The following is a 12,487-nucleotide window of genomic DNA, read 5'->3' as shown; positions in this document are numbered from 1 at the left end:
GAAGGCTGGTACTGGAGTGGGGGGTGATGAGCTCAGAAATAATCAAAGGATTTTCCGTTGTCCTCCTGACCTCCATTTGTCAGCCCAAGAGAGAGTTATGGGACTGTATTTTGGTGTCACTCTGACCGGCCCGTGTTCACCCTCCTACAGACAGCCCAGTATCCTACTCTATCAAGCAGATTCTGGGTTGCAAGCTTCTGCCTCTTGGAGCTCACAGCAGCTATGGCTCCAAAGTCACCATTTGGCCTATTTAATTATTTTAATTGCCACTAAGATTATCAGTGGAGTTCCATTCATTTCTATTGGTGTACCTATTTTTCTTTTCTTTTTATTTTACCTTAGTTTACTTTTTGATAGGACAAAAAAAGAAGTTGAGAGGAGAGGTACACATAAAGGAGGAGAAAGAGTGACACCTGCAGACCTGTTTCAGTGCTTTCAAAGCTTCCCCCTGCAGTTGGGAAGAGCTAGTGTTTGAACCTGGGTCCTTAGACATGGTAACATATGCCTCAACCAGCTGTATCACTGCTCCCAATTTTATTTTTACTTACTTACTTATTTATTTATGTACAGGGTTATCTATGAAACTCAGTGACCATACAACTCCACTGTTCCCAGGTGCCATTTTTAATAGAGGGTAAAATAGAGGGAGTGATAAATAGAGAGAGAGAGAGAGAGAGAGAGAGAGAGGATACCTTCAGCACTGCTCCACAGCTAATGAAGCTCCACCCCACCACCCTCTGCAGGTGAGGATGAGAAACTTGAACCTGGTTTCTCATTCACAGTAACCTATGCATTCTACTAGGTAAGCCACCACCATCTGACTCTATGACTGAATGACTGACTGACTCAGTGAATGAATGAATGAGTGAATGAATGAATACATTCCATAGTGAAGAATATAATCACTGAGATTCTTGTTTTACTATTGATTTTTTAAATTTCCTTCTGAATATTATTTTCATATATATATATATATATATATATATATATATATATATCCAGCGGTGTGTGGTGTGTAAGCTATTCTCCCATTTAACAGGATGCTTGTTTGTTTGTTGATTCTTGATGTGCAACATTTTTTCAAGTTTGATGTAATCCCATATGTTTATACTTGTTTTTGTCTTCCATGCTGTTGTGTTCGAGTGCCTGAAGACATTGCCAAAACAGATAGTATATAATATTCTCTTGATTTCCAAAAATCCTCCAGGATTGTGGTTTGTGTAACTGATAATGTTACTGTTATTTGTTGTTTTTTTTTTTTTGCCTCCAGGGTTATTGCTGGGGCTCAGTGCATGCTCCATGAATCCACTGCTCCTGGAGGCCATTTTTTTGTTGTTGCCTTTGTTGTTGTAGCCTTGTCGTGGTTATTATTGTTGTTGTTGATGTCACTCATTGTTGGATAGAACAGAGTGAAATTGAGAGAGGAGGGGAAGACAGAGAGAGGGAGAGAAAGACAGACACCAGCAGACCTGCTTCACTGCCTGTGAAGCAACTCCCCTGTAGGTGGTGAGCTGGGGGCTCTAAGCAGGATCCTTATGCTGGTACTTGCACTATGCGCCATGTGCGCTTAAACCACTGCAGCTACTGCCTGACCCCCTATTTGTATTTCTTTCATCAAGCGCTCTTCACTCTCTCTCTCTGCACTAGCCTCTCTCAAATGTATGTTCAATTTCTTTTTCTCAGCACTACTTTTAGAACCATATCATTTAAAGTTATAATCGAGTTGGGACTCAACTGCCAAAGCAATTCCAGGTCAGTTTCTCAGTTGGAGTCCTATAGAGATAATTCAGGTGTTGTAAGAGAAGTTGTTAGTGTTTCAATGGGTCGTACACCATCCACCAAATATCTGGTGACCCAGTTCAGTAACAGAGGACATGCCTCATTTTGCCTTTATGATCACAGATAAGGTCTATAAACTCTGGCCTTCTTCTAATATAATGAAAGAGCAGTCTCCAGAAAATAAAATAAAATTGTAATTCATTTTGTAAAGTGGACAATTCTTTTATAAAGTACCTTAACCACCCACTCATTTTTCTTGCCTATATATTTCAAAGCTTCTGCTTCTCTAGATGTCTCATTTTGGGGCATCACTTTTCTTTCTAGTAACTATAATTTCTTCTTGCCTCTTTCTTTACTATTGAGCAATGCTATATATCTCTCAAAGCAGGTGAATTTCACTACCACTTTCTTTGACCAAATTGTTACTGCTTCTTGTCTGGATTACAAAAACAAAATTGTAGTTGATTTTTATTAAACATTTTTCCTTCTTACTGGAGAACCTTAGTGTTTCCCACAATGAAGCCAGAGTATGTTCGGATAGATTGTAGATATGATTGATAGGTAATAGATTGATGGATAGACAGAGAGACATATAATATACATTGGCTCTTTTGTTCTTTTGTTTAAATTTCTTTCATTATAGTAAAGCTAAAATCCAAGATTTTGTAATGCACAGTACCTAGACTGAGTTCTTTACAGTTCTTCTAATGAGCCTTTACCAATGATAACTTTCTAAAGCATTTCCCTTATCAAACCGCAAAGCTTAGCTTGATAGAAATTCCAAGAAGCTTTAAATAATAAAACAGATTAAGTTAGCTGTGCCTCCATTTTCTCATGTCACTTCACATTATTATCTGACAACATCAGTATCTATATTGCAATTTGTTACTATTGTGACTAAATACACATTGTGACAGTGGTTGTATAGTGCCTACCACCTTGGTTAAAGTGAAAACTTAGATGAGACATTTATCAGTTCTCTGGCACATCACAAGTGTTTGCATAAAGTTTGAGCTTAATGACTCTTTTTTGAATGGCAAACATAAATACATGATCTCATTCCAACAATAAATCTTTTATCTACTATGTCATACAAGGACTGGATTCAGGATCTAGTACATGCATAATTACATGTATAATGTTGTTTAGCCAGTAGTAATAAGAAAAAAGAAGAGATACTATAGCACTGTTCACCATCATCCATGGACTTCCTTTCATGCTATCTTTGGTGCTCTCATTTTACTGGGAATGATAAGCTATGGTCTTTACCCACAGAGGCATTTCCAAGGCACAGATATTTACATTTTGGTACTGTCCTCAAAATTTTTTGTATATATATATATATATATATATATGTGTGTGTGTGTGTGTGTGTGTGTGTGTGTGTGTGTGTGTGTGTGTGTGACTTATGTGTTTAAATGGTTTAAAACATTTTATTTTATTTATTTTTGCATAGAGATAGAAATTGACGGAGGGAGAGATAGAGAGGAAGAGAGAATGAGAGACATCTGCAGCCCTGCTTTACCACTCCCGAAGCTTCCCCCTGAAGGTGGGAACCAGGGTCTTGAATCCAGGTCTTTATACATAATAAATAATGTGTATATTCAACCACATGTACTACCACTTGACCCTTTAAAAGATTTTTTCCCCATTTTTTTCTACTTACTTGGCCTCCTTTGGCATGTTCAATGTATGCAATCTGGAGAAATCCTCCATTTTCATTGTTATAAGCATGGGATTAATTGGTAAAATAAATTATACTGTGTATATGATTCAGCCACACACGTAGTGCTAGAATGTTCTTAATAGACAAATAAATGATCACTACCTAAACTAAAAATTGTTTTCAGACAGAATATTCATTAACAGGGGTGGATATCAATCAAGGACATAGAAGAAGTATCCAAAAAACACCTTAAAACAGATTAAATATCTTACCAATGAATAGTAACAGTGCTTTGAAAGAATGTGTATTAAAATTTATGTATTACAAGTTTTCATCTCTCACCTCTCTCTCTCCCCCCTTCCCTGGCTCTCTGTCTCTTATCTTTCATTTAAAACATAAATAAGATATTTAAAATATGTAAATAAAAGTTAGTATCTAATTTTATGGTGTTACAAATCATGTACAGAATAAAATGCTATTTTCTTATAAAATGTCTTTCGAAACTTCATTTAAATAGTTAATTAAACACATTCTACTTTTACTATCATATGATACCATATTACCTTTGCCAAATGATCTTTAACTCAGATCCACTTTCTAAGTCAAACTTCACATTTATTTTTACATTATTAATGCTAAAACTACACCACAGGGAAATGCATAAAGATATAACTGTAGAAGTGAAGATTGTTTAGTCAGCTGTTAATAATTACCTCTGGCATAAAGAATTAAATTTATTTTAAAACTGGAGGTATCATAATAAAATGGAGCCTCTTATTTAAAAAAAGTCTACTTTTCTATGCATCCATCTTCCAACTGTTTTAGTACAGACTATTCTCAAGAACATTTCTCTAAAGTGTTTTCCAAATTTTACATTATGAAAGTAAATTATAGCCTACCCCTTTTCTTGAAAAAGAATTCAAGGCCAGGTGGTGGCTTACCTAGTTAAGTGCACACACTACAGTATACAAGGACCTGGGTTCCAGCCCCTGGTCCTCACCTTCAGGGGAAAGGCTTCATGAGTGGTAAAGCAGGGCTGCAGGTGTCCCTCTGAATCTTTCACTTTTTTACCCTCTCCCTTCTCAAAATTCTCTCTGTCTCTATCCAATAATAAATAAATAAATGTAATGCCCTTAAAAATAAAAAATTCAGAGAAGTTTATGTAAAATTATTTTACTTTGGCCACCAGGGTTATCTTTGGGATCCGAAGCGTCTGCATGACTGCAGCACTCCTGGTGGTAGTTTTCTTTCTTTCTTTCTCTCTTTCTTTCTTCCTTCCTTCCTTCCTTCCTTTCTTTCTTTCTTTCTTTCTTTCTTTCTTTCTTTCTTTCTTTCTTTCTTTCTTTCTTTCTTTCTTTCCTAGCTAAAAGATGAGAACAAGAGAGAGAGAGAGAGAGAGAGCTAGAGAGGGAAGGTAAGACACTACCACCCCACTGTTTGCAGAGCTTTCCCTATGTAGGAGCTCCCATGTGGTGACCTCGAACTCAAACCCAGATTCTTCTCATAGTCACATGTAGTCTACTGGGAAAGGCATCTACTATCCCTGTGAAATAACTACACTTCAATATTTCATTTATTTTTTTTAATTAGAGGGGGGTGAGAGATGAGAAAACTGATTTACTCTGGAGGTGATTCTGAGGATTGATCCTGGGACCTTGGACCTCAGGCAGGAAAACCTTCTGTACAAACATTATGCTTTCTCAACAGCCCCTATTAAATAATTTTCATATATATATATGAAATAATTTTAATACAATAATATAAGACATTAATATCTGAAAAGAATTGCCTTCAGTGTCCATAATTTTCTTATGTATCACTTTGAAAATATATAGTATATTATTTTTTTAAAAATTTCCTCCAGTGTGGTCTGGGATGTGGCACATTAATAAAGCTTTGGACTCTCAAGCATGAGGTCCCAAGTTTGATCCCCACAGCCCATATGCCAGACTAATGTCTGGTTCTTTCTCTCTCCTCCTATCTTTCTCATAAGTAAATAAAATCTCTAATAAAATTCCCCCAGTTAGCTTTGGTTTAAAAATGTTATTGATAATTTACAATATTATAAAGTAATTGGGTATAGCTCCACACGAATCCCTTCACCAAAGTTCTGTGCCCCCATTGCCTAGGATAACCACCATAGTTCTACCAAAGTCTTAGAGAGAGGTGTCCATGTTTATTTTTATTTTATTGTTATTTTTGCCAGTACATATCTTTCAATTCTCTATTTTACACATGTAAGTGAAACTATCTAGTTGTTTTTAATTGAAATATAAGCCATTTTGTATTTGTGGTGAATAGTGCTTTACAGGATCTTAAGATTAAGGCTCTAGTTTCACACTTCATCCACCACCAAAGTTCATTGTGTTCCCACCCTCCCAAAGATAATTCCAAAGTTGCTTCCATTTTTTTTTTCAAGTACACGTTTTAGTTCTTTAGATTCCATATACGAGCAAAACCACTTGGCAGTTGTCTTTCACTTCCTGACTTCATTAAGCATAATCACCTCCAGATCCATCCCTTTTTTTCTTGAAGGATACAACATTGCCTTTTATAATTGCTGAGCAGTATTGCTTTGAGTATCTAGGACCCATAATTTCTCTATCCACTTTAGGTTGCTCCTCTACTTTGATTAGTGTAGGTAATACAGCTATGAACATGGGAGTGCATTTGTCCTTTTGCATTAGTGTTTTCATTTCTTTTTGATAAATGCATTAGAGTTGTATTGCTGGATCATAAGACATTTCTATTTGTGTTTGTTTAAAGATTCTTAATACAGTTGTCCATAATAGTTGCACCAGTTGCATTCCCTCCAGCAGTGTAAAGTGGGGAGGAACCATGGTCTGGAAGGAACCAGCCCATTGTACTCCCCAATGGCCTAAGGAAGTCAACCCCTAGTCCTGTCTCAACTTGTGGATCTTAAGTGGCCCCAGGGATTTCTAGGCCAATGGTTCTCCCCCAACTTCCTCATTCCCATGCTGCCAACAGACTTCCCTGTCTGGCAGTCAGGATAGAGCAACAGTGTAACAGAGTTTTGTTTGTTTGTCTGTTTCTAAATCTGGCCAACACTTGTCATTTTCTGGGGTTTGTTTTTGTTTTTGATTTTTGGTATAGACAATTCTCACTGGTGGGAGGTAAAACCTCAATGTATTTCTAATTTGCTCTTCTCTAATGATGAATGAAGTGGGACATTTTCTTATGTATCTGTGGGCTATATGCATCTCTCTTTTTTTTTAATGTTTGTTCGTATCTCTTACCCACTTTTAATTGAGTTACTCCTTTTTTCTTGTTGGGATGTCTGAATTCTTTATATCAAGAGATGTTTGATATCAACTGCTTGTCAGATGTGTGGTATGCCATTATCCTCTCCCAGCTATTGGGTTGCCTTTATTTATCTTAGTGGAAATATAGATTTATTGCTTTAAGCTTATTCACTTGTTAACATGCTGAATAGCTTGGGTATTTTTGGAACATGAATGTTTTAAACCTTTCAAAAAATTACTGATATAATTAATGGAACTATGTAAAATTGTTGTTGCTCAATTTATAGCAGTACTTCAAATGACGTGGGCAAGGGACTAGATGGTGGCACACCCTGTATAGTGCACAGGTTAAAATGTGCAAGGGACCCCACCGTCAGTGCAGGGGAGGTTCAAGAGCAGTGACATAGTTTTGCACATGTCTCTCTCCCCCTTCCCTTTCACCTTTCCTCTGTCACTATCAAAAAATGCCAGAGAAATGGCTTCCATGAGTGGAAGGTTCATCATCTGGGCACTGTGCTGTGGCAATAACCCTAGTGGCAATTAAACAAAATCAGTAGGCTGGCAAAATATTTCATTTACATTGTGCACTGATTTTTGTGACGGACATGACTCAAGTTCAAACACCTTTCCTACTGCACTGAGGGAAGTTTCAGTTCTGTGGTATCTTTCTCTCTTTCTGGTATCTTTCTATCTCTGTCTTTTCTTTTTACCTGAAAAAGTTGGCCTGGAATACTGATGTTTCTGTGACATGAAAACCAAATAATTATATAAAATAAAATGGGCTCTGTTAGTAATTATGCTGGAAGAATAGGTGAAAACTTGATCTATCCCATGAAAATTTGAATAATTGGTCAGTAAATATTTTTTATTAATTTTATTTATTTCTTTATTCATCCATTCATTTTTTTAGAAGAGACCAGAGCAATGCTCAACTTTGGTATATGTAGTATCAGGTGTGGAACCTGAGGCCTCTTCATTAGTAGTGTTACCTACCCAGTCATTTATCTCATCAGTTATGAAATTGTAATACAACCTCAGATGGGTGCAATATTTTAGTCTGTTACTATCCAGGTGAGATGACTCTATTCTAACTAAACAAATCTCAGGGACATTAGAGATCATCATGATAAATTCTCCATTAGGATATTCACACATACTCCATTATGTTTTATAAAGGCCAACTTTGAATGTTCATCTGTTGAGCTATCAGCCAGCCTGAATTGCTTACAAGGATTTTTTTTTTTCTTTCACCTCCAGTTTGTCATTTTCACACTTGCCTATATTTTCTAGACTTTTCTTCATAGTTCAGATAAAGTCAGATAAATTACTTTTCACACACCATTTGAAATATATAAAAACAGCTATCATGACTCCATAGAGTCTTCCATGAAAACAAATAGCACTTAGGTGTAAGTTCTTTTTTTTTTTTTTTTTTACCAGTTCCTTGCTGATGGTCCCCCTCTACATGTGTTCCGTTGTGTCAATATTGATTTTTATTTTTACTTTTTATTATCTTTATTTATTTATTGGATAGAGACAGCCAGAAATTGATAGGACACAGGAGATAGAGAGGGAGCACTGCTTGAACCTGGGTCCTTGTGCATACCTGCTTCACCGCCCCTGAGTTGACTCCCCTGCAGGTGTGGACCCAAGGGGCTTGAGCCAGGATCCTTAAGCCAGTCCTTGGGCTTTGCACCATATGTGCTTAATCCGCTACTCTAATGCCCAGCTCCCAGCTCCCAAATTACAGCTTCTTAATTTCACCCAAGATTTTACTACCAGAAAATGAGTAGTGTGTGTATGTATATTGATATGTGTAGATTTGTATGTGTCTCCCTTCTTTTTAAAAACTTTTTTAAAATTATCTTTACTTATTTATTGAATAGAGGTACCCAGAAATCAAGAGGAGATGGGCTGATAGAGGAGAGAGAAAGACAGACACCTGCAACAATGCTTCACAAAGATTTCCCTCAGCAGGTGAGGACAGAAGGCTCAACCGTAGTCCTTGTGCATTGTATCATGTGAGCTCAACCAGGTGGGCCATCACCGAGCCCCTCTTCTTTCCTTCCTTCCTTCCTTCCTTCCTTCCTTCCTTCCTTCCTTCCTTCCTCCCTTCCTTCCTTCTTTTCTTTTCTCTCTCTCTCTCTCAGACATTTTAAAAACATCTGTTTTTTTATTGCAAAGTTAATTTAAAAATACATTGTACTTAATATGTTAAACGTAAACTACAAATAGGTCCATGTTAAGGGGGGTTAGGCAGTGGTGCACCTGGTTAAGTGCACACACTACCAACTACGTCGGTACAAAACAAAATTAATTTAAGCCTGACTTTCTGTGGAGCATAGCATCATAGTAATGATCAACAGGAGATAAAGTATGAATCACCCTGATTAGTTGTTTAACTTTCAGAAATAAAGAATAGCATGCCTACACATGTCACAGAATAAATAATATTTGCCTCATTGTGAACTATATGGAAACAGGTCAAGGAATTTCGTTCTTTTCCTCCCAAGTTATGTTTAGGTTACTCAAGTGGCTTGGATTTAGGTAACTACACCAACAGAACTGCAATTTAAAATGAGCCTGATGGTGCAGCAAATTCAGTTTGTATGAGACAATGAGTCCAGATGTAAATGCATAGCTGCAGCAGCTGTGGTTTCATTGCAGACATATTGCTGATCTACCTGCAAATAATCAACCCCCAAGCTTAGTGCTCATAAATTAATTATGTTTGAAACTCTTCTATAGTCAGAGAAAAAAAATAAAATGAAAAGAAGCAAAACAAACTATATTGTTCTACAGCATACTCTCTTCTTAACTAAAAAATTATAGCTAAAATGCTAATTCAGAGAATGTAAATGATGTTTAAATCACATGCTGATTATAAAGGAAAAAAAACAACAGTTTAAAATAAAGATGATTCAATAAAATATTTCCACATCACACTAGGCACTCTGTTTTTAGCCATGCATGCTGAAAAGCAGAGATCAACAAAAGAAAATATTTCATATAAATGAAGCAACAGGACCCATTCATATAGAACACAAATTTGTTCTGGGGCATAACTAAATGCAAAAAATAAGTTATATGAATGCAAGAAGCAAATATTCATTAGACTTTTAATACAGGAGGGTATTATTAATAAAGGTCCAAGTCAAAGGGAATTAGAGTCAGGAGTAATGGGGAAAAGTCATTAATGGTATGCCACATAATTACAACTCTCATACACAAGAGTAATTGCACTATAAAACTTTGGGCCAAGATGCACTTATCTGAAAGTAGCAACTCCCTGAATTTCTATTGATATTTAAGGGAAGAAATCAGCTATAGGTGAATCGTGGAGCTCATGAAGCAGGTGCTGCTAAATAGGAAATCTCATATTTTCTATTCTTATTCTTTGCATGTGAATAGTATGTGTGACAAACTCTGTGAGTTTCAAATCAGTGAAAGATTTTGACTAGTTCTATCTAAACACATTTAAGGATTATTATGATTGTGTCTCTAACAGATCTCTTAACATTAGGATGAGCTTTGAACTTTTCTTTCTCCAATGAACAATCTCCTTTAAAATTTTTTTTAGTATCTTTATTTTATTTATTGGATAGAGACTGCCAGAAGTTGAGAAGGAAGGAAGTGATAGAGAGGGAGAGACAGAGAGACACCTGCAACACTGCTTCATCACTTGCAAAGTTTTCCTCCTGCTGGTAGAGATCTGGGATTTGAGTGGGGGTCCTTGCCCATTGTAACATGTATGCTCAACCAGGTGTGCCAGCACCTGCCCCCCCCATGAACTATTTTCTTAGATCTTTTATAGTGGATATTTATTTCAAGACTAATTTTTAAAAACCTTATTGATATTAAAGTGTACATTTTTATTTCTTTTTTTACAGGAACACTGCTCAACTCTGGTTTATGGTAGTGTGGGGGATTGAACCTGGGACTTTGAAGCCTCAGGCATGAGAGTCTCTTTGCATAACCATTATGCTATCTACCTCCACTCAAAGTGTATCATATTTTACAGTATAAAATCTTTTAAATTATAGTGAGTTAATAATAATAACTCAAGCCTCAACAACTTCTGTTTATCGTATTTAATCTCCATGCACCATTATGGGTCCTCAAAGCAGGGCAGAAAACAAGATTTGTTTTCATGAGCTTGGGTTTAATCCCAGCACCACATATATTGGAGTAGCAATCTGACCACCTCTCTCCCCAAAATAAATTATTATCTCATTAAAAATTCATGTGAAGGGGGCTGAGCAGTAGCACAACACATTAAGCAAACAGTACAGAGCTCAAGGACAGGCTCAAGGATCTCTATTTGAGCCCCTGGCTCCCCACCTCATAAGCAATGAAGCAGGTCAGCAGGTGTCTATCATTCTCTCCCCATCTCTATCTTCCCCTCCTTTCTTAATTTCCCTCTGTCCTATCCAACAACAACAACAACAAAAGTGGAAAAAATGGCTTTCAGGAGCAGTGAATTCTTAGTGCAGGCACCAAGTCCCAGCAATAACCCTGGAGGCAAAAAATAAACAATAAAATAAAATAATGTGAAACAAATTGCTTAAGTTTTCAGAACTGGGAGTCAGGCGGTAGCACCACAGGTTAAGTGCAAGTGGTGCAAAGTGCAAGGACCTGCAAGGATCCTGGTTTGAGCCGCTGGCTTCCCACCTGCAGGTGCGTCCCTTCACAAGCAGCAAAGCAGGTCTGCAGGTTTCTATCTTTCTCTCCCCCTAACTGTCTTTCTTTCTGCTCCTCTCTGTCTTCCCCTCCTCTCTCCATTTCTCTCTGTCCTATCCAAGAACAACACTATCAATAACAACAATAATAACTACAACAATAAAACAAGGGAAACAAAAGGGAATAAATAAATAACTTTTTTTAATTTTTTTAAATTTTATTTAAGAAAGGATTAATTAACAAAACCATAAGGTAGGAGGGGTATAACTCCACACAATTCCCACCACCCAATCTCCATAACCCACCCCCTCCCCTGATAGCTTTCCCATTCTCTATCCCTCTGGGAGCATGGACCCAGGGTCATTGAGTGTTGCAGAAGGTAGAAGGTCTGGCTTCTGTAATTACTTCCTCGCTGAATATGGGCAGTGACTGGTCGGTCCATACTCCCAGTCTGCCTCTCTCTTTCCCTAGTAGGGTGTGTCTCTGGGGAAGCTGAGCTCCAGGACACATTGGTGGGATCTTCAATCCAGGGAAGCCTGGCCAGCATCCTGGTGGCATCTGGAACCTGGTGATTGAAAAGAGAGTTAACATACGAGGTCAAATTGTTGAGCAATCATGGGTCCAAAGCTTGGAATAATGGAGAGGAAGTGTTAGGGAGGTACTCACTGCAAACTCTAGTGCACTTCTGCTTTCAGGTATATATTTTGCAGTAGTTTATGGATACGTGTGAACATTTTAATATATAGGCTGTGTATTTGATATGCGGACTCTCTCAAAAGCCTAGACCAAGTAGATTAGAAGCATCCAATAGCACAGCTATATACAAGATACTGGATACTGTACAGCAAACCATAACAAAAGGACTTTTCAAAGTTAACCAAATTACCAAATAATGTGATGATAACATTAACTATCAATTGTCTTTTTGAACCCTAAGACAGCAGGAACCTCACATCTCCACTATAGAGCCCCTACTTCCCCCAGTCCTGGAACCCTTGGATAGGGCCCACTTTCCCGTATGCCTCTCCCAATCCATACCAAATAATATTGCATCCGCCGATCACAACCTAACCAACGCAACGATTGCCACCTTAACATG

This window comes from Erinaceus europaeus, chromosome 3 (assembly GCF_950295315.1).
Source record: "Erinaceus europaeus chromosome 3, mEriEur2.1, whole genome shotgun sequence".
Taxonomy (NCBI): Eukaryota; Metazoa; Chordata; class Mammalia; order Eulipotyphla; family Erinaceidae; genus Erinaceus; species Erinaceus europaeus.
This window is presented reverse-complemented; position numbering follows the sequence as displayed.